Source organism: Macadamia integrifolia, chromosome 12, assembly GCF_013358625.1.
Source record: "Macadamia integrifolia cultivar HAES 741 chromosome 12, SCU_Mint_v3, whole genome shotgun sequence".
Classification (NCBI taxonomy): domain Eukaryota; kingdom Viridiplantae; phylum Streptophyta; class Magnoliopsida; order Proteales; family Proteaceae; genus Macadamia; species Macadamia integrifolia.
Window position 1 is genome coordinate 16908023 of NC_056568.1, and position 26352 is coordinate 16934374.

Sequence of the window (26352 nt, forward strand, 5' to 3'; positions counted from 1 at the left end):
ATCGTTCGATCGATGAATCTCCCAAACGACTTAGTGGAAATGGAATTTTCTTAGCTTAGAATGATGCTAGGGACTTCTCCTACAAACTCCATAAAACAAATCCTGATAATCGGGCCCAAGCTGAAAAGCCCCAAATTGTTGGACTGCCCTGTACCTCCACTAGATCCATTGGGTCTGTTTTCGGTGGCATATTTTCTAATGGACTTGGAGCCTTTTGTGCTCTCTGTCACCTCCACTGAAACAGGTCTGATATTTTCGATGAAAATGCCTTGTTTCCGGTGGTTGTTTCTGGTGACAGTACTGTCACTTAGGGATAGTGTCTGTACGTTATAGGGGGTGACCTGTGTGGGTCCCTCCCAATGTTTTCGATACATACTGATGTATGATTCCCTTCTGTCTAGGACAGTGACGTGCATGTGCCTCGAAGCCAGAATCAAATTGATTGATCGGTGGCTATACTTGAACCAAAACACAACCGATCGTAAAATAGGTGAGGGATGGACTATGTTTATTTTGTTAAATGTTTATTAATTATTTAATTTCTCACGTGCTTAGAATTATATGTTTAATTGAAATTTTCATTTTATGATCATGATATGATTTGTATGGAAATATATGACGGGATTCGGTGTAACCGCGGTGATACCGGTACCATGATCTCTGTGTGTTTGGATGGGTGTGTGTGTGTGAGACAGAATCTGATGTGGTCGAGGTGGTACCAGTGCCATGATTGCGTATGCATATTGCATTCATGCATTGATTATGTGCATTAGAGTTAATTGTAGTGGCGGATTACACTTTGTGGCCAAGGTCTCACTGGTATCATGTACCTTGGGACTACATTTGCAAATGGATACGCTTCATGGCTGAGGTCTTGCCGATGTTGCGTAGTCCATACTCAACTGTTCTTGCATGCTAGATTAGGTAAATGGTCTCGGGTTTCACTTTGTGGCCAAGGTCTCTCTGGTATCGTGTACCCGGGACTGTATTTGGAGATGGGTTACACTTTGTAGCTGAGGTCTCTCCGGTATCGTGTAATCCATACTAACTGTATCATTATGAAGGCATGTAGTATACATGTGGTTACTCCCTATGCTACGCACCCTTGCCAATAGGGGTTGAGGTGTTGGATAACCCATTATGGTATATTTGATGAGCCTTTCCGAAGTGCCACTCCCATGGTACGATGTGATTGTTGCCAGAGGCGGGAACTTATCCGGCGTGGCTGATGTGTTACCGGTGCCATGACAGCCAGGAAGGGGTTATCAGGGGTTTGCTGGGTGACCCATGGACGCATATGGGGACCGGTAGGCTTCTAATCATTGCTAGGGTTTGTATCGCTGTGTAGTCGAAGTCATTTCCAAGATGAGTGATATAGCCTAATGCGCCATAGTAGCATTCACCAGACTTAGTTTGTATTGTTAGGTGGATAATAAACAAATGAACTGCATCACGAGTATTATGGACTATATGTTTAATTTATGCAATCATGCATCATAAATTATTATTTCCATCGTCTTCCTTGGATGTGTTTGACCCCACCCCTCACTGAGCGAGTTGGAAAACTCACCCTACGTATACACCCCTTTTTAGATGATGATGTAGGTACCGTGGTGCTGATGGCTGGTGATCCAGTATCTTCTGGGTCAGAGTACGGTGTGAGTGACTGGTGGATGCCAGAAGTGGAGGAGCATGATCAGGACTATGCTTGCAACCACTGTGCTTATGTTGCTGAAGTTTCTCACTCAGTTTGAGCCTGCAAACCACAGATAAGAAACAGACCCGAAGGGTGACCCCGAGATAAAGGCTCCGATGCCTAATTCAGTATTCTAATAAAAATGGAAGGGAGAGTAGGCAAAGCTTTGAGTGTTTTGAGTGTCTTACCCTAAAAATCAGTTTAAACCTTCTTTATATAGTGGTCGGTGACTCTTCCCATTGGCTGGCTAGTTGCCATCCTTGCTTATGTGGACTCATGAGATTTTGATAAAGCTATCACCATCTGAGCTAAGGTGGCAGATCTCATATATGACAAGTGCACTCAATAACTTAAAAGCGATGCAATTATATGAAAAGTACTCACGGTTACTTAAAATTCGTGCAAAATATATGACAAGTAATCTCAGTAATTTAAGAAGGTCTAGCAATCTATAAGAATGTTGTAGGATTTGTATCTACTTGTATCTTGATATGAAATAGTTTAGTTAGAGACAGTTTAGAACAAACATGTTTCAGTTGCAGATTAGGCTTTTCCCCTGTATTCTAATTCTAACTTCTAGAGCTTGTTGGAATAGTCTATCCACTCGTCCAACATTAAATTGGACAGTCATAGGAAATATGCACTCTTGTTGGACAATATCTCAAGAGTGGACTGTGATGTTCATCAACAAGGTCAATGATGCAAGTAAAACCCAACTAGGCTTATTTTAATAGGAATAAGATTTGGTTGCTTCAAGTATGTGTTGGGCCTTTGATCCAATGTATTTTCATTGTAATGGGCCACTTCAATGGGCCTAAAATATGAGTAGAAGATAAGACTACACAATTAGTTGAGTACCTTTATTTCTTTATTTTAATTATCAAATGTTTTAGTTAGGCTAGATTAGGATTCTATAAGTCCAGTCCTATTTTGAGTTACTTTCATAGTCACTTTATGTTACCTTATTAGTTAAGGATTGGTTTAGGCCTTTCCATTTTAGTGTTTGGGTATGTTTTGAGTCTTCTGTATAAGTTTGTAAGGGGGTCCAGCCTTGTACTCAAATTTGATTAATGAGATTTTGGCTTTAGCCCTTTCTTTATCCTTAGAGCTTTAGATTTGCTGTGAGATGCAGTATTATGTTGGCAGGAAGCCAACAGTGGCTGGTGGAATTCCTGTTGAGGCTGGGAGGGATGCTTAGTCATATCTTCTTCTTCATTCTTCCTTCTCCATCCTACTTTAAGAAATAAAATTTAATAACTTTTAACCATCGGATTCACTTGATAATTTGATATCTTGTCTGATAGCCTAGGAACTATTGTTGACCAGAATCTTAGCTCCCTCAGTTCTTTATTTTCTGAGACATCTTCATTCGTAGTTTTTAGAATCTTAAGTTACTAATTCTGTAACAGTGGTGGTTCTTGAGATCCAACCATTGGATCGAGCCCATCTTTAGAAGAGTTGTTCCTTGTTATTTATTAACTTCATATCATAATTTCACAATCATCTGAGTTGCTGATCTAGTGATATTAAATATTCTTGAATTCTGGTCATTATTTATTCACTGTGATTCTGGTTTGTATTGTGTTTCTGACCATAATTCTTAGGTGTCTAGAAACCTATCAGCCAACTTCTGACTAAAAGATTGCCTCAGGTAAAGCATCTAATGGTGGTGTTCCAACCACCAATAAACATGCTGCATATACACTACACAACACAGGAAGCTAGATTGTTTCTACTGATCTTGCACTATACCTCTAATGATGTTCATATAATTTACAATATTTGCTGGGAAAAAAAAAGAGATACATGCATTTACACAAATTGTAAACAAGTACCATGTATGTGATGTATAGTCACAAATGCAGTACACTACACTGATAAAAATTACATAACATTCATCAGTCTAGCCAGCCCAAAATTGGAGCACATTCAATGTAGTGGAAATCATAATATAAGGAAATATAATCCTTGCTATGTTAACATATGAATCACCCAGAAGGAAGAGAAAGGGAGAAAAACTCAAGGAACATTTGCAATATCCAAATTCAAAGCATACATTACTTTTAAGGCAGGCCCTGATATATCCTTTCTGGGGTAGACACCATTTATGGTACACTGAATGGTGAAGAATAACTGTGATGAAAAACAATTAAAGGGGTTAGTTTCCAGTGGAGAGTTAAATAAGAAATAGATTTTTAAAATTTCTGTAAGAGTTAGTACCATATGTTCCATCAGCTTCCCTTCTCCAATACTGCTGCAGCAGTAAATCTCTCCTTTTCATAGCCCTGAAATCTAACCTTGTTCTATTAAAACAGGAATATTGCTAAATACTTAAGAATTGACTCCGCATCACTAAAAAAAAATTTAGAAGAGCATCTGAGAATTGACCAAGGCATCCAGTCACTCTTCAACTGCGGACAATATTGGAATGACCATCAAGATGTTTGATCACACTACCTCGGTAAATGCAAAAGTCCCATCTACAAGAACATTGGTAGATTTTATTGGGGGAGACTCCATCGTCAAGGAAGAAAGACAGAGTTAGAAGCATATTCGTTGAATCATCTCCCTCCCCCTCCAAGTGGTTCGGACCTAGGTCCTCCACTTTGAGAACACTAAATCTCAACTTCGATTGATTGTCATCCGTAATGCAACTACTCAACGACCTATGACATTGCAAGGAATTGGATTCAAGTTATCTAAGGTATGATCATTTTGGCTACTGCTTACATCTCTTTGGCTTCATCATCAAGGGTGGAGAGATCCAGCTATTACTATAGGATGTATCTATTCAAGCAGCAACAATTAAGTTTCACTATTGCAACATGTTGGTCACAGGTTCAAAACTTGGAAACAGCATCTCCTGCAAAGCAGGGGGTAAGGCTGCGTACATTTGCATGTTTGCCAGGCAAGGTTGAAAAATTACTAACTGTTCCAGCAATGAAGAGAGAGATAGAAGAATATATGCATATTCATTTAGATATGCAATGGGTGTTTTAACTTTTATACCTCCTAAAAAGAGAAAAAAAAAAAATGGAAAAGTAGTGAACATTTGTAGGACTCACCTTCAATTGACATCAGCTCTGCAGGAGTCCAAGAGAAGCACACAAGGGTTTCCCAGATTCTCAACATGCACATAAACCTTTGTTATGACTTGAAGCAATGAAGTGGTTTATTGACAATGCAACAAGGAAATATCACCTCCAAATATTGTCCAGACTTTTGGTCTAGTTCAATTTATTTGCAGTCAACTACACATGAGAGAATGCATCAGTACAGATGGATATGATCTGTCTAAAATGTAAAACCATGATGTTCAAGATATGAAGGAGAAAGTAGGATGGTGTTTTCTAATATTTTCCAAGGAGGTTTGGGGGTCAGGAGAGTCGTTAGGATCTCTGAATGCTCCAGATTCAGATATTCCAATGGATTGGCAAACCTAGAATGGTCATTGGGTTCTTTCCAATGGGGTTAGAGGTGAGGAACAATAAAGACAGACAGTCTAAAGAACTCTGGTTGCACATGTTAACTGATTCAGACATGCCAACAGAAACCCACTTACGATGTCTCAAAGCCCCAGAATCACTATTTAGGAAATGTTCATACACATCCCTTTTAAGCTCTATATAGTAAGAAAACAGTCTTGAATGTAAAATCAGACAAAGTCCCAACTACTGAGCTCCTCTATACTCATCCATGATAAATGTGGGGAAGATTACTCAGTTGCAACTGCAACAACCAAAATATTCTTCTAGCCAATGATGAACATATGGGGTGCAGCAGCCAAAGTTGGGTATGAGATTTCCAATGATAGAGAGGTGACCATGGATACACCAACCACAAATTTCTCCATCAGATCATCCTCCATGAGATCAAGCACCTCTGGATGAAAACTGAGCCATTTTCATACACGGAGAGTACAACAAGATAATTCGAGAAGGATCTTATTCTGAGTTTTGCTAGGAGAACAGGCTCATAAGATCACACCTTGGCACCTTTCTTGGTGAGCTCCACAGGGATAATTATTTAAATAGTACTCTTGTTAATCGTGGTTGGAATCTAGTTCCAATTCTTCTTATAATTTAGGCTCAACTTAATTCAAAATTTATCAATTTCCCAACCCAACCGGGCTTGCGGTCCTCAATCCAAGAAACATTCAGAAGGTGTAGAATTAAATGAAACAATTCATTAAGGAACAAATCAATTCTTCCGCTTTTTTAAAATGTACAGTACAATAGGTAACTTCGATAACTACCATATTGTGGGTTAATTAGTTGAGTTCTGATACTACCATTTTGTTCTCAGATGTATCCTAATCTGTGACCTATCAGCTAGGGTATATAGTTATGGTTGTTGTAACTTTGTGTGGGGCATTTTTTTTTATTTTTATGGAGTGACACATTGATCCTGCCTAAGTTTAGGTTTAGTTTGTTGAGACCTAGCCTTAAATTACTTTAAGGTTGCAAACATGCATAAAATCAAATGTGGGAAATCAAGTCTCAACTTATTATACGGGAATGTATGTCTTCCGAGCAAATCACCGATTAGAAAAACATTCCATCTGCTCTGTAATTCCCAAATCGAAGCTACTCCAATAAAATATAGGAAGAAAGAAAGCTAAATATTTATGTGTGTCTACACCTAGACACTGCAGCAGCGGAAAGACTGTGCGACTTCTGCGCTGAAGATGCTCCTGCACGCTGGAGTGTGCCTACGCCAGCAGGGTAGCATTCTCTTGCCCTAAAATAGAATTAACAGATTTCACATCTTTCTTACAAGATAAAACCTGCAAGGGATTGGCAGCACCTATTCTACAAGCTATCAATATTCTATAGCGATAATCCTTTCCCAAACTGTGCATACAAATATAAAATAAAAATAGAAAAAAAATAACTTACTAGGAATAAGGAGGAAAAGTGGATGAACCAATACTTCAATATGAAAAGTGGATGATTAGTTAACCACTACTTCAATGAAGAAATTATTAAGTGGAACTCCAAGGGAAATTTTTTCCTCATGAGGTTGAGGAACGAACAAGTTACAAGATCAAACCTTATTAAGTGGATGATTAGAAAACCACTACTTCAATAAATCGGAAGGGGATAAGGAAGGAATGATAAAGCAAGTATTGTATGAAATCACTCATAGATGCAAGAGTATGTAAGCATCCGAGCCTCTTTTCTCCTTTAAAAAATATATTAAACCCTAGATTGGATTCGTGCTCCTCTTTGGCATTGCGAATAAGCTTTTGTTACTTTCTTGGATTTGCGAGAGATCTCCTATTTTAACCTAAATCAAGAATTCTCCAAATTGAGAACCCTGCAGCCTTATTTGACTCAGGTTTGAAATTGGTTCAGCCCAAAGGGGGGTCACCATCAATAAAGACCTTATTCCCATGAGCTGTCTAACCCCAACCTTCGCCCCCACCCCAAGTATTATATGAAACCACTTACAGATGCATGAGTATGTAACCATACGAGCCTCTTTTCTCCTTAAAAAAATAGATCAAATCCTAGTTTGGATTTGAGTTTCTCCTTGGTGTTGCGAATAAGGTTTTGTTACTTTCTTGGATTTGCAAGAGATCTCCTATTTTAACCTCAATCAAAGATTCTCCAAACTGAGAACCCTGCAGCCTTATTTGACTTAGGTTTGAAACTGGTTCAGCCCAAGGGGGGTCACCATCAATGAAGAGACCTTATTCCCATGAGTTGGTTAACCCCAACCCTTCACCCCCGCCCCAACTCTCACTTAGCCGTGGTCCATCTCTCCATCAAATCCTCTACCTTGGCCCACCAAACTGAGAACCGTACAACCTTATTTGACTCAGGTTTGAAACTGGTTCAACCCAAAGGGGGTTACCATCAATAAAGACCTTATTCTCATAAGTTGTCTAACCCCAACCCTTCGCCCCCACCCCAACTCTCACTTAGTCCTGGCCCATCTCCCCATCAAATCCTTTACGTTGGCCCACTTAGCCAACCCCCAACCTCACTTCCTCTTCAGATCCAGCTTCCCAGGTCTAAATGTGGACCCCCTGACCCTTCCCCTATTCTTCTCCCTTTCATTCCTCTGCCAATAATCCTAATCCTGGATTGGAATCTCCAACCCAAATCAGCATCCATCTTTGTCCCACCGATCCCCACCATCCTCCCATGGCACCCTTCCTGTCTACCATCACTGTGACTCTAACTCCCCTCCCTACCCCAAGAAGCGGCCACACAAAGTTTGGGTTGCGTGCTTTCATTGAGGTTTGGGCTGGTTTCTGTGTTGTAGTTAGGATTTTTCCTTATTCTAGTGTGTTGTCTCTAGTTGGGGCTGGTTTCTTCTCTATCTCTTTCCGTTTCTCTCTCCCAGCTCCTCCTTCCATCTGCACCTCCCTCCATCTCTCTTCATCTGCTTCTCTCTCGTGGTGGCAGCTTCTTAAACCACCAAGAGGGTTTCTAGCCTCCATCTATCCTTCCCCTGGGCTCGAAGACTCTCTTGTACAATGATTTGAGAGACCCAAATCCTTTTGTTAACATTGTTTTTAGTGTTTTATTTTTTATTTTTCCCTAAAAATTATTTTTCCATTGTCAGGATGCTCTTTCCCTGCTCGTTGCTCTAATCATCCTAATGTTTATTGCAATTGGTGCTCCTTATCCTTGTAGTGGTATATACCAACTTATCCTTGTAGTGGTATGTACCAAACACTTTTCTGTTTGAGGTCTCTGTTTAGAGCTATCCCAAAAAAAAATGATTTCTCAGGGTTTTTTCCCTGATTTATGGGTTTTTGCAGCCTTTTTCTAGGTTTTTTTTTTTTTTTTGCTTTCTCTATCTCCGGTTGGTGTCTCCTCTATTTGCATAGCCCCCTTAAGTAGCAACCATATCTACCAGCTCGTCTGTTTCTACTGGAAAAGACACCACTACTCTTTTTACCTTTCCTCCTTATGCTATCAAGCTTGATGGCACAAACTACCTGTGGTCACACTCGATCTGCATCTTCATCAAGTCCCGTGGCTATTACGGGTATCTCACTAGAACCTCGAAGCATCCGACCACCGGTCCTAAGATTGACAAGTGAGAGTGTGCCAAATCTCTGGTTATGGCCTTCCTTGTCAACTCCACATTGCCACAACTTTCATGTGGCTATCTCCTCCTTGACTCCACTGCGAAGATCTGGAAGTGTGTCTAGGATATATATTCCTAAGGGGGAATGATGCTCAAGTATTTGAGCTTCTCTAGAAGGTTTGTGATTTGAGGCAGAGTGGGCTCACTCTATCACAATACTACTATGAGTTGCGGACACAATAGACTAAGCTAGACTTCTATGAGGAGTATACTCCTTCCACCCTTACAGATGTCACCAATTTTCAGAATTAAGAGAACAAGATCCGGGTCTATGACTTTCTTGAAGGTCTGAATGTGGAGTTTGATCAACTGCGGTCCCAAGTTTTTTACTTCTAATCCCACATGACAAATCATGGATAACTACTCAAAAAAAGGAAAGGTATTAAAGTCCTAATTCAACAAGGCAACGGAAGTTGGATTCTAACACTGAAAAGGTCTACATAAACCCAAATTATCCACAAATCTTTCTAATCACAAGTCCATACTCCCTCTCTCTCTTCTATTTTTTCATCAATAGCTCTATCCCTTTTTTTTTATTGGGTAGTTTGCTCATACCAGTGATATAAATCCCACTCTCATCTTCTAATTGGGTTATATGAATTCCACCACTCATGGCTGCACCATTTCAGTAAGATGAACAAAAAACCACCTTAAGAACCATTTTCCAGTCGCACTTACCTAGGGACGTTCGATGGCAAAGTGTATCATATCCTCAGGATTAACCTCTAGTCAATCATATCCCAACTTAGCCTTTGTAACAGCCTAAAAGACAAAAGGAAAATAAGAATCATATTTTCAGAACAATAATCCAAAATTAAGGGGATAAATCCAGAGCAATTTACAAAGTTTAATAAGAAAAGTCAATCAACAAAACTAGCAAAATTTTAAAAATGGTAATTCAAATGTACTAGCTGATAAAATATGAAATTCATGAACTTTATGACACATATCATAGTATCTGATAAATCAAAATTGGTCCTTGAGTTGAAAAATCTAATATTATTGCCACCATGTTTCAAAGGTTTGGAGATGTCAGCAATTATTTGCAATCTTCACACTGTCAAGATACCAAAACAGAGTTCTATGTAGGAGAAAGAAAAAGATACCAAGACAGTTTGTAACAGAAAAACTTATTTGTTCTTATTTGTGAGATTTTTAATAAACTGATAGAGGAAAGTTATGCAACTTCTATTTTAATGATATGAAGAGATTTCCACAATTTTTTTTTCAATGAAACCACTGTAGGTGTAACTTTCTCAGTAAATTTTGAGACCAATAGCAAGTTTTAGATTTGATGGAACATAAGAAGCATAACAAGGTTAAAGAAATGGATAAATGAATGAGTCATAGTTAGCTCCAACATGATTACTATGGGTAACAAATCATGACTATAAGTGAAGCATCATCTGTAACTCCACTAACTGTTTTCTGTCACACCAGTACTTCTAGACACCGCACAATTTTGGATAAGAACTTCCTGAGTAAATCCACATGACTACCACTCAAGCAAAGCTCCACCACCCTCCTTATAACATGCAGGCAGCCTAATTCGAGCCTGGGAAAAATGTCTTTATTGTTGAAGGCCAGGCCAAGCTTACATGCAATTAAGAAGTGGTAAGTTAATCAACATGATTGATAGAAAATTGCATGTTTTAACAGAAATATCAAATATAAGATGAGAGAAACAATGCTGCATGAAACCCCCCCTTTTTTTTTGCTAACTCATGAAAACCCTATTCTTTTGACAGGCAAAAGCATGAGTAAACCAATAAATAAGTGTTCAGTGAATTTCCAAAACAAAACAAGGAGAAGGAAGAGGGGAGGACTAAATTTCTTGTTTATTTTTTTTTTTAATTTTTAAGACAAGTGTGGTTAGAGGACTAGTAGTGGTTACATTATGATAAATGGTAGTCACTGAATGTATAACTAGTCAAATTTTTAGATTAATAACAGAGGCATAAATTTATAAGAGAATTTGAACTCAAATCTTGCTAAAGAACTTATTAATCAAATTCTTATGGGTTTTATTATAGGGCTAGTCCAAAATATGAACAACAATGCAGTCCAGAGTCCACACTATTATTGACGAAGCAGTAGTTTTGGGGAAAGAAGAGCCTTCAACTAGGACCAGATAAGAGCAGGTAATTTGGATATTGTGGTCAGTATATCCATCTGGTTCAATAGCACATGTACAGCAGGGATCACCCTCCCTTCCCCCATGAGATGCTAATTGATTTGCATTTGGAATCCCATTAACTCTACAAGTTCAGCATACAACCATGTTAAGGAAAGTGCCACAGGCATGCAATTTGCAGCTGGACACTCAAAACTTTAACACATCACCAATATCAAAGGAGCCTGGAAGATGTTGAGAAACATATGCAGGTACACCTACAAACAGAGTAAACAGTACACTTATATACTGATCAGCAAGGATATAGAAAATGATGTTTTTATTTTTCAATTCGAAAACAGAAGAACTAAACTATGTACAACAGATAAACATACATGAAAATAAGGTTGATAACAAATCATTATCAATAGGAATGAATATGTTCAGTTTTAATACATTTTTTACGACTGCCAATTTAAGGGCTGAAATAAACAAGATGGCTGAATTAAGTTAAAAAGACTGATTACTTATTCTGGATGTCAACAAACAACATCAATAAAAAGGAGATTCTACTCCATTATATTAAATATGTAGACTACCTGAAAGACGTTAAAGCAAAGAAACAAAAATATAGAAGAGATAAATATTGAGGGCAACACCCCCATCGGTAATTTGAAAATATGCACCACCAGATAAAACGAAAAGAGGAAAAGAAAGGGAAAACAAAAAGATCAGATCAGACTTTCAAAATATTCACACCACCACAAAAATAAAATTTCCAGTAAAGACAACTAAATAAAAAAGTTTATAACCGGAACAGAAAATTGCCTTAAGTTGTTGCTTGGATTTTGTGACCACCCTCATTTACTAGGAAACATGACACTAAGATAGGCCAGATCCATCTCAGAATCTTTATGATTTCTCTATTTTTCAGTCATGTCACTTGGATTGTGTGACCATGAATCATGTGAACCATAAAATGATTAGCCCTTCTGTGTCCGATCCTAGTTATTTAATTCAGCGAATATAATTATTCCGCATTATATGAATTTTTCTGTCTAAATCCATTCTTAAAATAAAAATAGGTAAAATTCATGGATTTTTGGAATACGGTTAAAAATTGTGAATAAGATGGGCCGAACCGAATAAAATTTGAATAATTCCACTAAAACCCAAATTTAACTTTTAACCATTTCGATTTAGGGAATGGGTTTTCCAAACTCCTTCCCCATCTTCCATTAGTTTGACTGTTTGTGAGACAGAGTCGGAGAGAAGCAAGAGCCAAAAACCACAACAACCAACTCCAGCAGTCCGGCAACTCCAGCGACTCTGACCACTGCTACAAACCACAACTCCAAACATGTATGCTGTATGCACCCTCCCTTTTCTCTCTGGTTTCACTTCTCCCTTCGATTTTATTTTTCCTTTTGAATAGTGAGAGTTTGCCGACTCCGCCCTTCTAATGGCCTCTTCGTAGCACTCAAATATTGTGACAAAATTCTCTTTTGGATTCCCAGACCAACAGGCTTCAGTTCAAGAGTTCACCTTGATTCTAGAAGATTGGGTTATTTCCTCCAGGGCCCTCCGAGTAACTTCAACCCCTTCCCATGTATTGTTTTATAAATTTCAGTTTTTAGCCAACCATCAAGGTAAAGTGATTCCTAATTTTTATTGTTTGCAAATTTTGGTCTTCTGGTGGGTGAGATTTCAATCATATGATCAAGCCAACCATCAAGGGAATTTATGCGACTCCATTTATTTAACATCCATGAATAATTGGGATGGGAAGTGCATTTCATTAATCATTTTGTTTTGTCTGTGACCACATTCATCCTAGCATAAAATTTCCCATCAATTGAACAAAATGACTTGACATGATCAAAAAGGTAGAAGAGTACCTCCCTAAGTCACAGAGGAGTGCAGATGGCTACTGGCCAACCTTCTATATGTTAGCAAGGGAACCTTAAAAGGGATAGGTGGATCTCCTACTAAGTACTAACCAACACCAACCACCTCATCTGGTCCTCCCCCTTCAATTTCTTTATCCTTAGTCATTGGACCTCATTAGAATACAAAATTTCCTATCGACCAACAAATGTTATGGACCATCTCTTTGAATGCAGCCAACAGTGCTTCTCTTATTTAGCATTCTGAACCCACAGAGAATAACTTTATAACATCTTTATTCATATACAGCTGCCATTGATTATTTTTGCTTAGAGCATTATATATTGTGAAAGCAATCTTTGCTCGTATTTTTCTAATCCAGCTATAGCATTGATGTAATGACATCAGCAATGGAAAAATAAGACTCAACAGTCATATGCATACAAATGGATACATATATTGTACAAATTAATCCAACTAAGACCACCAAGCAGATGAAACACATAAGCTCCCTGGAATTTCACTGATCAATAGAAATTAATGTAATGAATAAGATCTATTTCAATCAGAACTCAAAATGACCATGAAATGCATAATCACAACCAAGTACACATCATTTTTTTTAATAGGGGTTCAAGAGCTATACTTCCTTTTTTTCTTTTTTTTAATACCATAGATGTTAAAGGCAAGAGAAGTTTTTCCTCGGATCTGTTATGTTTTGTCACTTGTTGGTTCTCAACTGGACATCAAGACTACGCAGTTCCATTACCACTCTCCAGATGTCTAGTAATTATCTCAAATGCTTTATGTTTCTCCTCTCATTTGGAGAGAGGTATCTAAGATGCTGCAAACGGATTCATTGACTAAGCTTATGGAAGATCCCCCTGTTCAAAGATGTAAGTATCACCGGATGCAATGTATGATTAATAATACTGTAGAGAAGAACCCAGAGAATGGTGCAAGTGTAGCAACCATTTCCATAAACAAAGCAAACAGGACTAATTATACAAAAGTTTTTTTTCCTGGGATAGGAGGGGGTGGGAACAGAATCGTCAATCATTCGATGAGGATAGCCACATAGATTCATTCAGTAAAATTCATCCTTGTATAAATCTTCTAGGTTCAATTAAAATGTGTAAACTTAAGAATCTGAAATAATATAGAAGCCATAACATCACCAAGCTAAGCATGACCACCTCATAAACTGAACAAAATAATAAGGGGAAAAAACAAGGAAAGTACAAGAAGAAAATCCCCAAGTTAACTGAAAGCATCCAAAATGATTAGTCTAAACTTTAGGGGTAGGGTACACCAAAGAAGAAAGATATATATATGTCAGATTACCTTAAAAAAAAAATAATATGATTCAAAGGTAACTAAAGTTGTTTATAGGTTCCCTTGCTGCAAGCTATTGCTAGGTCTGCTTCCCCATCATGTGATCCTAATATCCTCCCTGGTTTGGACCTTCCCCCTGCGGTAGCTTCCTACAGTAGGGCCATGCCATGGCGTCTACAACTTACCCTTCTGTAGCTCCCCTACGACAAGGCAACTCCATGACTTCAATATCTACCCCAGCTGTTGCTTCCTTACTGCTGGGCCTTCCCACTACCCCTACAACTTCCCCTGATGTAGCTTCCCTATGGCAAGGCCATGCCACGTCTTCTCCAACTTCCCCTATTACGACAATGTGATCACCCATGCTGTAGCTTCAATTCGGCAAGGCCATTCTATGGCTTCAACATCTTCCCCCGTTGTAGCTTCCCTACGGCTGCGCATTACCATTGTTGATGCAACTTTCCCTGCTATAGTTTCTTTATGACAGGGCCATGCTATGTCTTCTCCAACCTCCCTTGCTACAACAACTGTGATCACTGCCCAGCTGAGCAGCCATCAGGGTACTAGGTCACTGCAACTAGGTGCATCCCCATTTGTTGCTCCAAAGAAAAAATCAAAGAACTCCAGAGCTCGGAAGCAGCCCATCTCTGTCTTGGCCAATCCATTCCTCGGATCCTCCACTAAGTCCATCCTTCATTCCAAAACCTCTGGCTCCAGAAAGTAAAAAACCAAACCTTCTATGTCCAAGCCTTCGACTCCCCCTCCTCCTTTCCCGCTCCTCTACCCATGCCGATTGCCATCCATACCTCCCCCCATCCCCGGCTGTTCTGGAATACTGTAGGTGCAAATGTAAGTTTGCACCCCACCTGTCCTCCCCTGCTGCCTCTTTAAGGTTTAGTTGCCCCCACCATTCTCCCCCTCCATGAATTGCTGGTCCATTTGGAATGTTCGGGGCCTTAAGTCACTAACTGAGCATGCAAAAATCCGTTCTTGTCTCAAGGACTCTCGAGCCATCCTTTGCTGCCTCCTTGAGATGAGAGTCTTAGAACCCAATGCCTGCCGCATCGCCTCCTTAATTGCCCCTTCATGGTCCTTCCTCTCCAACTATTCCTCTTGTCCCAATGGCCACATCTGGATCCTTTGGAACCATTCTAAGATTCAGCTCACCCCTGTCTTCTCCTCTCCCCAACTAATCCACCTATCCATCTCCCACCCCAACTAATCCACCTATCCATCTCCCACCCCAATGGTGGCCCCTCTTTCTTTTCCTTCATCTATGGCCTCAACTGCTCCTTTGATAAATCCTCCCTCTGGGATAACCTGAGATCCCTTGCTCCTGGGGTAAACTCCTCCCCCTAGGGGTGGGGAGGTGACTTCAATGTGGTGCAATATAGCCATAAAAAGCTTGGTGGCTTGTCCATTGATTCTAACTCGGTGAACTCCTTTAATTTTTGTCTTTAGGACATCGGCATTGATGACCTTAGATGGTCTTGCCTAAAATTCTCTTGGTATAATAGGAGATTTGGCCCTGATCATATTGCTTGCAAATAGGGTAGGGTCTCAGTTAGCGAGGTATGGCTCTCTTACTTCCTCTCCTCCCACACTTCCTTTGACAACCCCTCTATCTCCAACCACAGCCCCATCTCCCTTCATGTTCAACCCTACGTCTCCTTTGGGCCCAAACCTTTTAAATTCTTCAATATGTGGACTTCCCACCTAGGATTCCTATATGTTGTTCACTCCACCTGGCTCAAGCCCATCTATTCCTTCGACTCCCCCTTATTGCCTTTGTCCATAAGTTAAGAAATGTGAAGTTTGACCTTAAGGCCTAGAACATTTCTACCTTTGGGCTCATTTTGACTTGTGTCTCCTCTTGTAAAGACAATCTTTACCCTTACCCGATCCCACCCTCAATTGGACCTTCAGAACCCTTCTGAGTAAAGGTAAAATCAAAAGCTTTGGTAGAAAAAAGTCATTCTCTTTGTATCTAGCATTCATGATTCTATTAGAATAAGTGTATTAGGGGTACATTAGGAACTGTTTTATCTTAAGTTGTCCTTACATATAATTTCTCTTAGTTTCTTTATTTCTGTTTCACCTCCTTAAGGGAGGAATATGTAATTCCCTAAACTAATATTTGAATGTAATATGGGTGAGATAAACAGAGCTCATTCACGATTTTGCTCCCACCGTAACTCCTCTTTACCTCTTCTTCTCTCCTTCTTCTTCCTTCGTCTCCTCTATCTTCTTCCCTCATCTCTAACCATGGTACTTCTTATTTCTAACTTGGTATCAGAGCCAATACATAGGTTTGAGAGTCGACCAATCCCTTCTAGTTCCATTCTTTAAGTCTCTCTTGGAACCCTAAAAGAAAGAGGGTTCCATTAGAGGCTATACTATGTAAAAATGTATACAAGAAAGCCTAATGGAGTTGTCAAAACAGGTTGAAGACACTTGGAGGGAGATTTAAAGGCTACAAAGACAGTTTGGAGCTCACAAAGAGAGAAGAAACTATCCACAGCATTACCGCCCCTGCCTAGTTTGATTCTTTTTTTCTCTCTCATCCATGCTAGGTTGGGAGATTGGAATAGCTCAATAGGATCACCCAGGGGTCTATATTTGACTCCCCAAGCCTCACTCCCTATTTTTTATGTTGTTGGAGTTCTACTCCATTCTCCATGTGCTGCCCGGTATCGCCTGGTTCCTTTTTTCAGATTTTATGGTCTGAAATGGATGGTAGATTATGTTTTGGCTGTGTTTGCTAGATGTTCCCTCTCATACGATGCTTGTATGTGGTTGTTGGATGATTCTCCATAGTTAAAGTTTTTTTTTATTGGCTTTGCCTCAAGTCTCTATGGGTACTAGCTTGCTATTTTTTAAAGTTCCGAGAAGAAGACCTTTTTTGGGGCTGGTGTTCTCCTTTGCTTTGGATTCCCCAGTGGAGTGTTGTTTAGGGACATCCTTACATTATGTCTGATCTCACGGAACCTTTGGAAGCTATATCGGGTGGGTTAAGTAGTACCAACCCCAGTTCGATTATTTTTGACAATCCTAACACCCAGATTTCTTTTGTGAAGTTGGATAGTACTAACTACTTGGATTGGTCACACTCTGTGAAGCTATCCTTATAGAGTAGAGGGAAGCTAGGATATATTACTGGGGCTATCAAGGCTCCCGCTGTCGCAAACCCCGGGTACCAAAGATAAGAAACTACAAACTGCACTGTCATGACTTGGCTACTTTTCTTCATAAAACCTAAGATAGGTAGGAGATTTATACCGAAGGAAACTGCTAAGGATATTTGGGATGGTGTCTCTAGGACTTGTGATAGGGTAGGTGACTCTGTGAAGGTCCCCAGCTTCTTCAACAGGAACTCCTCATGAAGCAGGGCACTAAGTCCATTTTTTGCTACTATAACACTGTTATAGGACTCTGGGAGGAGTATGACCATTACTGAGATCTTCATTTGACTAATCCTGATGATGAAGCTAAGGTCTATAGATCTCTTGAAAAAGAGCGTGCTCTGATACTTGTAGGTGGGATAAATTCATAATATGAGCAGATCCGACTATAGATTTTGGGCCAGTCACCCCTACCTATACTTGATGAGGTGTGTAGCTACCTCCTGAGTGAGGAAACCAGGAGAGGTGCCATGGGTTCTACACCTTCACTTGAGCGCTCTGCTCCTTCCTCCACTTCTCACAGAGAATGGCGTGGAGGCGGCCGAGGTCAAAAGACTCCCATGGAGATGACAAGGATAGACGATAGTGTGATCATTGTGGGAAACCTGAACATACTCGAGATAAGTGTTGGGTTCTTCATGGCCATCCTAGTATACGTGGTGGATCTACTGGCACACATGGTGGGTGCAGAGGAGGGGCTACGACCCATGCTACTATGACAGAGACTGATACTAGAGACTCCTCACAGGCAGATACTAGCTCCTTCTCTAGGGATGATATTACAGTGCTTCACTGGTTCATGTCTCAGCTTGATAGCCCGTCTACCTCACAAGATGCCTCAGCTTCTGCTATACATGTCACCACCTCTGCACCTTCCACAGCTCCATCATAGGTTATTGAGTCTAATGCCACTAACCATATCACCGGTATGTCCCATTACTATGACTCCTACTCTATTTGCTCTAGTAAGGATAAAGTTCGAGTAGCTAATGGTACTTTCTCCTCTATCTCTAATAAAGGCAATATTCCCATTACCTTTTCCACTTCACTTACTTCTGTTCTTCATGTCTCTAACCTTACCTTGAACCTATTGTCTATGAGCACTTTAACTAAGACCTTAAATTGTTGTATCACATTTTTTCCTTCTCATTACCTTTTTCAGGATTTGGGGATGAAGAGGATTATTGGCAGTGGACTTGAGGAGGGAGGCCTATACCGTCTTGAGCTGCGGTTACCTTTTTTATCTACACCATGTCCTATGCATGTGGTCGTAGTGATGCTATCTCTACAGACTCTATGATGCTTTGGCATCAGCGTTTGGGACATCCATCTTTTGTTGTTATGAGGAAACAGTTTCCTCATTTGTTTACATCTTTTTCTTCTACTCATGTATTTCATTGTGAACTATGTACTTTTGCTAAACATTATCATTCATCTTATCTCTATTATGGTAATAGATCTGTCGTTCCTTTTCATATTGTGCATACTAATGTTTAGGGACCTTGTCCCACCACCTCCCTATTTGGCCATCGCTATTTTGTTTCTTTTGTGTATGACTTTTCTCATTGTACTTGGACTATTCTTATGAAGAAGCATAAGAGTGATATTTATGATGCCTTCAAAAATTTTTATCAAATGGTCCATACCCAGTTTGAAACCAAGATCAAAATTGTCCAGTCTGATAAAGGGGGGGAGTACATGTATGGTGGTTTACAAGACTTTTTTACTGACAATAGTATTATCCACCAGCTTGCTTGTGTTGATACACCCCAATAGAATGGGGTAGCTGAGAGGAAAAACCATTACTTGTTAGAAGTTGGTATAAGTCTTTTATTTGGTATGCATGTGCCTTTTTGGTCTGAAGTTATTCTTACTGTAACTTTCCTCATTAATTGCATGCCTATAAATATTCTTGGGTCTCAAAACCCAATTGCACTCCTCAATCTCCTGCTTTCACTCTTCTTCCAAAGGTGTTTGGTTGTGTTTATTATATGCATGTTAACAAATCCTCCCGCACCAAACTTGATCCCAAGGCTCTAAAATGCCTCTTCCTTGGGTATTCTTCCACTACCGAAGGCTACAAGTGTTATCACCCTTCATCTCATAGGTGATTTCTTTCCAAAGGTGTCATCTTTCTTGAGTTTGTCCCTTATTTTGCACCTCATTAGCATCCTCTTAAGGGGGAGAATTGAAATGAAGGTGAAAAGGCTGCTGATGCCATTCCATTTCTTACCCCATTGCTTCTTATTCTTTTTTCCTTTGATATTGGTAATCATAAAGAGGTGGATGATGTTGCTACTGTGGATGAACTTTATATAGAGAAGGCTCCTGTTATTGTGTACACAAGAAGGACAAAGAAGACCTACCAAGAGTCCTCTTTGTCTCCACATCCTGAGCTTTCTCTTCCTTAGTCAGGTAACATCTCCTCCCCTCATTTGGAGTTGGATCTTCCTATTTCTGTTCATAAGGGTAAGAGAGTTTGTACTAATCCTATAGTGTAATTTGTTTCCTATGATTCTCTCTCTCCTACAGGTGTTGCTTTTACAGCTGCTCTTTCCTCTGCTTCCATCCCTAAAACTGTTACTGAGGCTATATCAGACCCTAGGTCGAAACAAGCCATGTCAGAGGAAATGATGGCTCTTGAGAAGAATTGTACCTAGAAACTGGTTGACCTTCCCAGGGGGAGAATCCCAGTTGGATGCAGATGGGTCTACATGGTCAAGTACCAATCAGATGGTGCTATTGAGAGGTACAAAGCAAGATTGGTGGCCAAAGGGTACAGTCAAGTGTATGAGATTGACTATTAGGAGACATTTACTCCTATGGCCAAATATAACTCTATAAGAGTTCTTTTATCTGTGGCAGCAAACAGAGATTGGCCCCTATATCAGTTAGATGTGAAGAATGCCTTTCTCCATGGAGATTTATAGTAGGAAGTGTATATGCAGCCCCTCCTGGCTTCAATTTTTTGGGAGCCGATGGGAAGGTATATCTCCTAAAAAAGACACTAGATGGTCTGAAGCAGTCACCAAAGGCTTGGTTTGAGAGGTTCAGACAAGCCATTCTAAAAAATGGGTACTCCCATAGTCAAGCAGATCACACATTATTTATCCAGAGAGGTAATGGCACCATCACAGCATTGATTGTGTATGTTGATGATATTGTGGTGACTGGAGATGATAATGAGGAGGTAACTAGGCTGAAAGCTTATTTGGCTAAATAATTTGAGATCAAAGATCTAAGACACTTGAAATATTTCTTGGGTATTGAAGTGTCAAGATCTAAGAAGGGAATCAATGTATGCCAAAGAAAATTTGTTCTAGATCTGTTGAAGAAAACAGGAATGTTGGGATGCAAACCAGTAAGTTCTCCTATTAAGCAAAATTATAAGCTAGGAGAGGATTGTGTCCCTTCCCTTGTTGACGCAGGGAAATACTAGAGGCTATTGGGGAAGCTGATTTATCTATCTCTAACTCGCACAGACATTTCTTATGCAGTGGGAGTTGTGAGCCAGTTTATGCATACACCTAAGAGTGGGCACTTGGATGTTGTGTACCATATCCTCAGATACTTGAAGTCCTCTCCAGGAAAAGGAATTTTGAATGCCAAGAACAATCACTTGAGGATTGAAGGCTATTCCGATGATGATTGGGCTGGATCCATTTATGACAGGAGATCTACATCTGATTATTGCACATTCATGGGTGGCAACTTGTTTACATGGAGAAGTAAGAAACAGTCGGTTGTAGCCAGATCCAGTGCAGAGGCTGAGTACAGAGCAATGGTTCATACTGTTTGTGAGCTCACTTGGTTGCATCGGTTGGTTCTCGAGTTGGGGTATGTCACTAAAGGACCTATGAGACTCTACTGTGACAACAAAGCAACAATAAGCATTGCTCACAATCTAGTACAACATAATAGAACAAAGCACATTGAAGTAGACCAGCATTTCATCAAGGAGAAGATTGATTTTGGTAACATTTGCACACCCTTTGTGAGGACAGGTGATCAATTGGTGGATATCTTCACCAAAGGACTCATTCCTCACCAGTTCAGTACCCTCTTATGCAAGTTGGGAATGCATGATATTTATTCTCCAGCTTGAGGGGGAGTGTTAGAATATGTGTTAGGGGTACATTAGGAACTATTTTATCTTAAGTTGTCCTTACATGTAATTTCTCTTATTTTCCTTATTTCTCTTTCACCTCCCCAAGGGAGGAATATGTAATTCCCTAAACTAATATTTGAATGTAATATGGGTGAGATGAGCAAGAGCTCATTCACAATTTTGCTCCCACCGTAACTCCTCTTTCTCTCTTCTTCTCTCCTTCTTCTTCCTTCATCTCCTCTATCTTCTTCCCTCATCTCTAACCTTGGTACTTCTTATTTCTAACTGATTCTAGTTCAATAAATACAAGCTTGTAAGATTTAAATGAGCAAGGAAAATAGAGTTAAAAATATTAGAATGAGTTCCTTGATTAAAAGTTTTATAACCCTCTCTTTCCATCCAATCTACAATTCAAAGCCAAATTAATGGAAACAATGTATTACAGTTTATTTCTTGTTTCCAGGACACAAAAAAAGAAACTAAACTCATAAAACATTAAAAATTCAGTCAAATAAGAAAAAGAATTTGCACAGTCTAGAGATGGAAATCCCTTGGATAATTCTAGAAAGTTATTCAGAGTTACAAAAGAATAAGTATACAACATGAAAGATATCTAAATATAGAAAGCAATAAAATCGAGAGAGAGAGAAAGAGAGAGAGAGAGAGAGAGAGAGAGAGAGAGAGAGAGAGAGAGAGAGAGAGAGAGAGATTTGGACAAAAAAACAAGCATTATAGTCAGATTTGAACATCCTGGTTATCAAAAGAAAAAGAAAAATCTTCCCCACATCAGGCAATGTCCTTAAGATATTTTTTTGAGAACTACAAATTTAAGGTCAAAAAGAAAAAAAAAATTCTTAGAAAGCCACACTAAATATCAACGTAAATTCATAGAACTTGGGGGTGCACTACACTTGATTAGCACAGGACCTTTTGTATGAGGAAGAAAACATTGTATTGTCAGATGATTGATCAATTCTATTATTGTATTGTCCCCCAACTTCATACCCAACCGTAGCCTAAAAGAAAAACTTGTAGTATTTTGATACGTCTCCCATCCTTGGTGGTATATTCCCAACCATCTAATACAACAGAATCATCGACAGCCTGCACACATTTCCCACACAACACACAACCACAACTTTGACAATGATAGAAAAGGCTAAACTCAGTCAAGTGTGTTTCACATTTACACCCCCTTAGAGGAAGCACCAAGCAGAGGGGACAACAGGTAGGAGAAATGAAAATTTGGGCTCTAGGAGGATTTGGTTTTGCTCACATTTTTACAAGAGATGCTTACCTATAAATCAGATCACATCAGAGCTCGTCAGAAAGTACTTGGGACTACGATCATTGGAAAAACAATACCTAATCATTTACATCATATTGTCTGGCATCCATACTTCCCTATAGATATTGGATAAATCAATTCCACTCCAAGGGATCCAAGATCTAACTTTACCTATCGGATCTAAAAGTGAACTATCAGGCATTCCGTACAATCACTCTCTCCAACAATCAGAACATCTACAAAAATTTTCTTCTTCTTTTAAGGACTATTTTACTCCTTGTTATCAAGATGGTAAAAAAGTCTGAAAAATAAAAATTAAGAGTTGGTCGCAAATCTACAAATTTCTTTTGAAAGACTAGTTTTTATTTTGACCAAAAAATGTATTCAAAACCACCAAACCCACAATAAAAACAGTGAGTGATTTCTCAACGAATTTAGGGGAGGACAACGTCAGAGGTTTTTTTGTAACCCTAAAAAAATGATGGAAGAACCTCTTAAATACCTTACTGGAGACTGAAAAGGGTTATAAGCAATTCTAGACTTCTAGTGTCTCAAATAAACAAGTAAAATTTCAAGGATCAAGTCAACAAAAGACAGCATGAAACATATATTGTAATATCAAATCAAATAGTAGAATAGTATATTGGTTGACAAAAAAATCCACTTTCAGTTTCAATAACATATGGGAAGAAACAGGTTCTCTAATTCAACTGCTACAACAACAGCAATGGCAAAAAATTCTAAATAAGATCTGCAAATCAATCCCTGAATCGTCAAGAATAAATTAGAGGAAAGATTCAGGCATCAAGTGACCAAAACCCAATTCAAAAAAATTGGGAGACAATAGGGAGAAAAAGGTAAACCGCCTAATTTCTTAAATCAAAAGTTATGAGGCAGACCAACCAAGACACACCAGAAATTCAAAAATCATAGCTACCCGTTTCAGTTCTTCACAACAAAAATCTCAGAAAAATTGCACCACTTTTTAAAGATTTTCTCAAAACAAAACAAAACAAAAATTAAAGAGAAAGAAGAACTCATCTGATATGGGTAATCCGGTATACGAGAAGCAATAGCAGAAGGAGAAGAAACACAGAGGAGATTCGTATCTCAAAGACACCACAACCCACTACTTTCCTCTTATCTTTCCAAGTGAAGCTTTCATTTCCTGCTCGGAAAAAAAAAAAAAGAATACACATTTAATAAAAAAACTGCTCCAAAGTTAAGAACACAATGAAATATACCAGAGGAGTAGGGTATTTGGAAAGCGATGAAGGACGGGATGCTGACGACGGAGACAACTGCGGCAAAGCAATACACTTTTACATGATTACCATCTTTAAGGAATAGATCAAAGTATGAAAAGAGTGTATTGAAATAAATAAAAACCCATGTTAACATATTCTACGATAGACTTTATGAGAAAGAAATACAAATAGATAAAAAGAAGTAGAATATGAGCCTATCTATCATTGTAAGTGAGAAGGACAAAGAGGGGTTCGGTTTTACCAGAGAAGACGTCAGCACCGGTAACTGAGGTTGTTTTGCAAGTGGGCTTCCAAGTGATTGTGTGATCACAGAGTACTAGGCTTTGAACCACCAAGTATTACAAAAAAAAAAGGGACCATAAAAGCTTTCATTCTGTCTTCATATCCAAGTTAGTTCATTTATTGCTAGTTGTGAATATCCAGTGCTTCTGAAATCTATAGCATATTACTAATGCAACAACAATAACTGAAGAAATGACTCTATTGTGGTCAATATGCAACAATTCAGATTAACAACCTCATCCATGCTGATGGCCTAAATGCAATCTGGTTCACCAACAATTCAGCCACTCATATGAAGCAGGCAAGGAAGAGAAATTAAAGTAAGGAGGCCAATCCAGCTGATGGCCTAGAAGCCACTCTTCTCGGTCCTAATAGTGGCTTGACGAAAGATGTTTCAGACTTGAAAGATTTGCTCTTTGGTGAACCATATTTTCTTTTGGAAAAGTTTAAAGGAAGGAAACTCAATGATTCTATCTTCACCATCTTATTATATACATCAAAAACAAGAAAACCCTTAACTCATGGATGATCTAATGGCCAAAAAGGGGATAGTGAAACCTATGTGATCTAGATCTTTAGGATTTTCTGGGACCCTCCCCCTCACTTCTTTCTTCCCTACCTCTTGAGGTGGGCCCTATGTATTCTTTTGTTTTCTTTTCTTTCCCCTTTTGTTTTTTCCTCTCTTTGGTAATGAATAATTTATTCACATAAAAAAAATTGGGAAAATTTTTAACCTTAAATCACTTCATCTTTTTTGCTTTTCCTTTTGTACAGGTTGGATAAGAGGTTGAAACTTAAATGCAAATGAGAAAAACATAAGTAATGACACAATAACAACGAACATAAAGGGCCAAAGAACCTGATCTGTCCACATTACAAACTGGTAAAAGTCCCAAGAATCAAGCCTTTTCCCATATCTGGATAATCAAATTCATTAAACAAAGTAGATATGAAGGAACCAAAATTTGGTAATAAATGAGCCATATATAACTTGAAATCATAAAGTACCTCCTCAAAAATGAACTAAACTTAGGTAATAAATGAGCTATATATAACTTAAAAAGCATAAAATATCTCTCCAAAAATATGATTCATTAAAAAAATCCAAGTCCATATCAAAACCTTTATTACTTAAAGTGTAAGAAAATATTCAGCACAAGCATATTTGTATAGTTTGATTGCTTCCAATGCAATGCTTGAAGAAATTGGATGCCCAAAATAAGTAAATCCATGGGAAATGAACTTAAAGGTAACACAATTAGGAGCAATACTCAATAAAGATGAATAAGAGGATTACCAATCAGGTCAAAGAATTAGAAGTTTACCTAATTTGTTGATTTTAGAGGATATGACTTACAAATATTAGGCATTACAAGATTGCATCAATGAGCATGTACAAGGACAGAGAGCCTGACAAACAGTTCATAGATGTAGGGAAATAATATTAAGAAATTTCCTTTATTGATATGGAATGATTTCCGTCCATATTTCCTAAATTTGAGCTAGTCTGAGATTTACTTTGTGGTGGCGCTTTACAAGGACATGAAATATAGGTAATGAGTGTTGTGCTATGTTATGGGCGTCAAGCTGTCAAGTATCACTGGGCGGCAGAGAAGTTCTATATAAACTATTGAAAGAGTGATCGAGCTTCTTTAAAACACTTCGGTTCTCACATCCCACTCTCCATCTGTGATTACAAAAAGATAAGATAACAAAAAAAAGTAATAAAAGTGAAAATGGAAACTATTCACTCTTCTCACTTTGCTGTGGTAAACATCATAATAAAGGGTCCAATAGAGAGACATCTATACAAAATTCTCCATCTTCCAAGTGATTCTCTAAATGTTGTCCAAGATGGTATTTTTAAACCTTCAAAAACGTCATAATAAAGGGTCCAATAAAGAGACATCTATACAAAATTCTCCATCTTCCAAATGGAAATCCAGAAGCTTTGGTAGCAAAAGGTATTTTCTTTGTATCTAGCTTTTATTATTCTAGTTCGATTGGGTACCAGAACAATAAATGGATTTGGGATTGGATATGTTTTCTATGAATGAAATAAAGATAGAATAATCAGGAAGAGCAT

General features: G+C 38.8%; 1 long non-coding RNA gene across 3 annotated transcripts; it reads right to left on the bottom strand.

Annotated features, from left to right (window-relative positions):
- Window positions 1–1597: 1597 nt before the first annotated feature.
- On the bottom strand, window positions 1598–26352 carry LOC122057920. 3 transcript variants are annotated; one of them, XR_006133650.1, is made up of 6 exons: window positions 11082–26349; window positions 9482–9565; window positions 4762–4947; window positions 3917–3981; window positions 1885–3829; window positions 1598–1756 (listed from the first exon to the last, which is right to left on the bottom strand). It is a non-coding gene; the product is annotated as an uncharacterized LOC122057920 (long non-coding RNA). The 3 variants fall into 3 exon arrangements; XR_006133651.1 differs by having other exon boundaries at window positions 3917–3988; window positions 9482–26352; XR_006133649.1 differs by having other exon boundaries at window positions 9482–26349.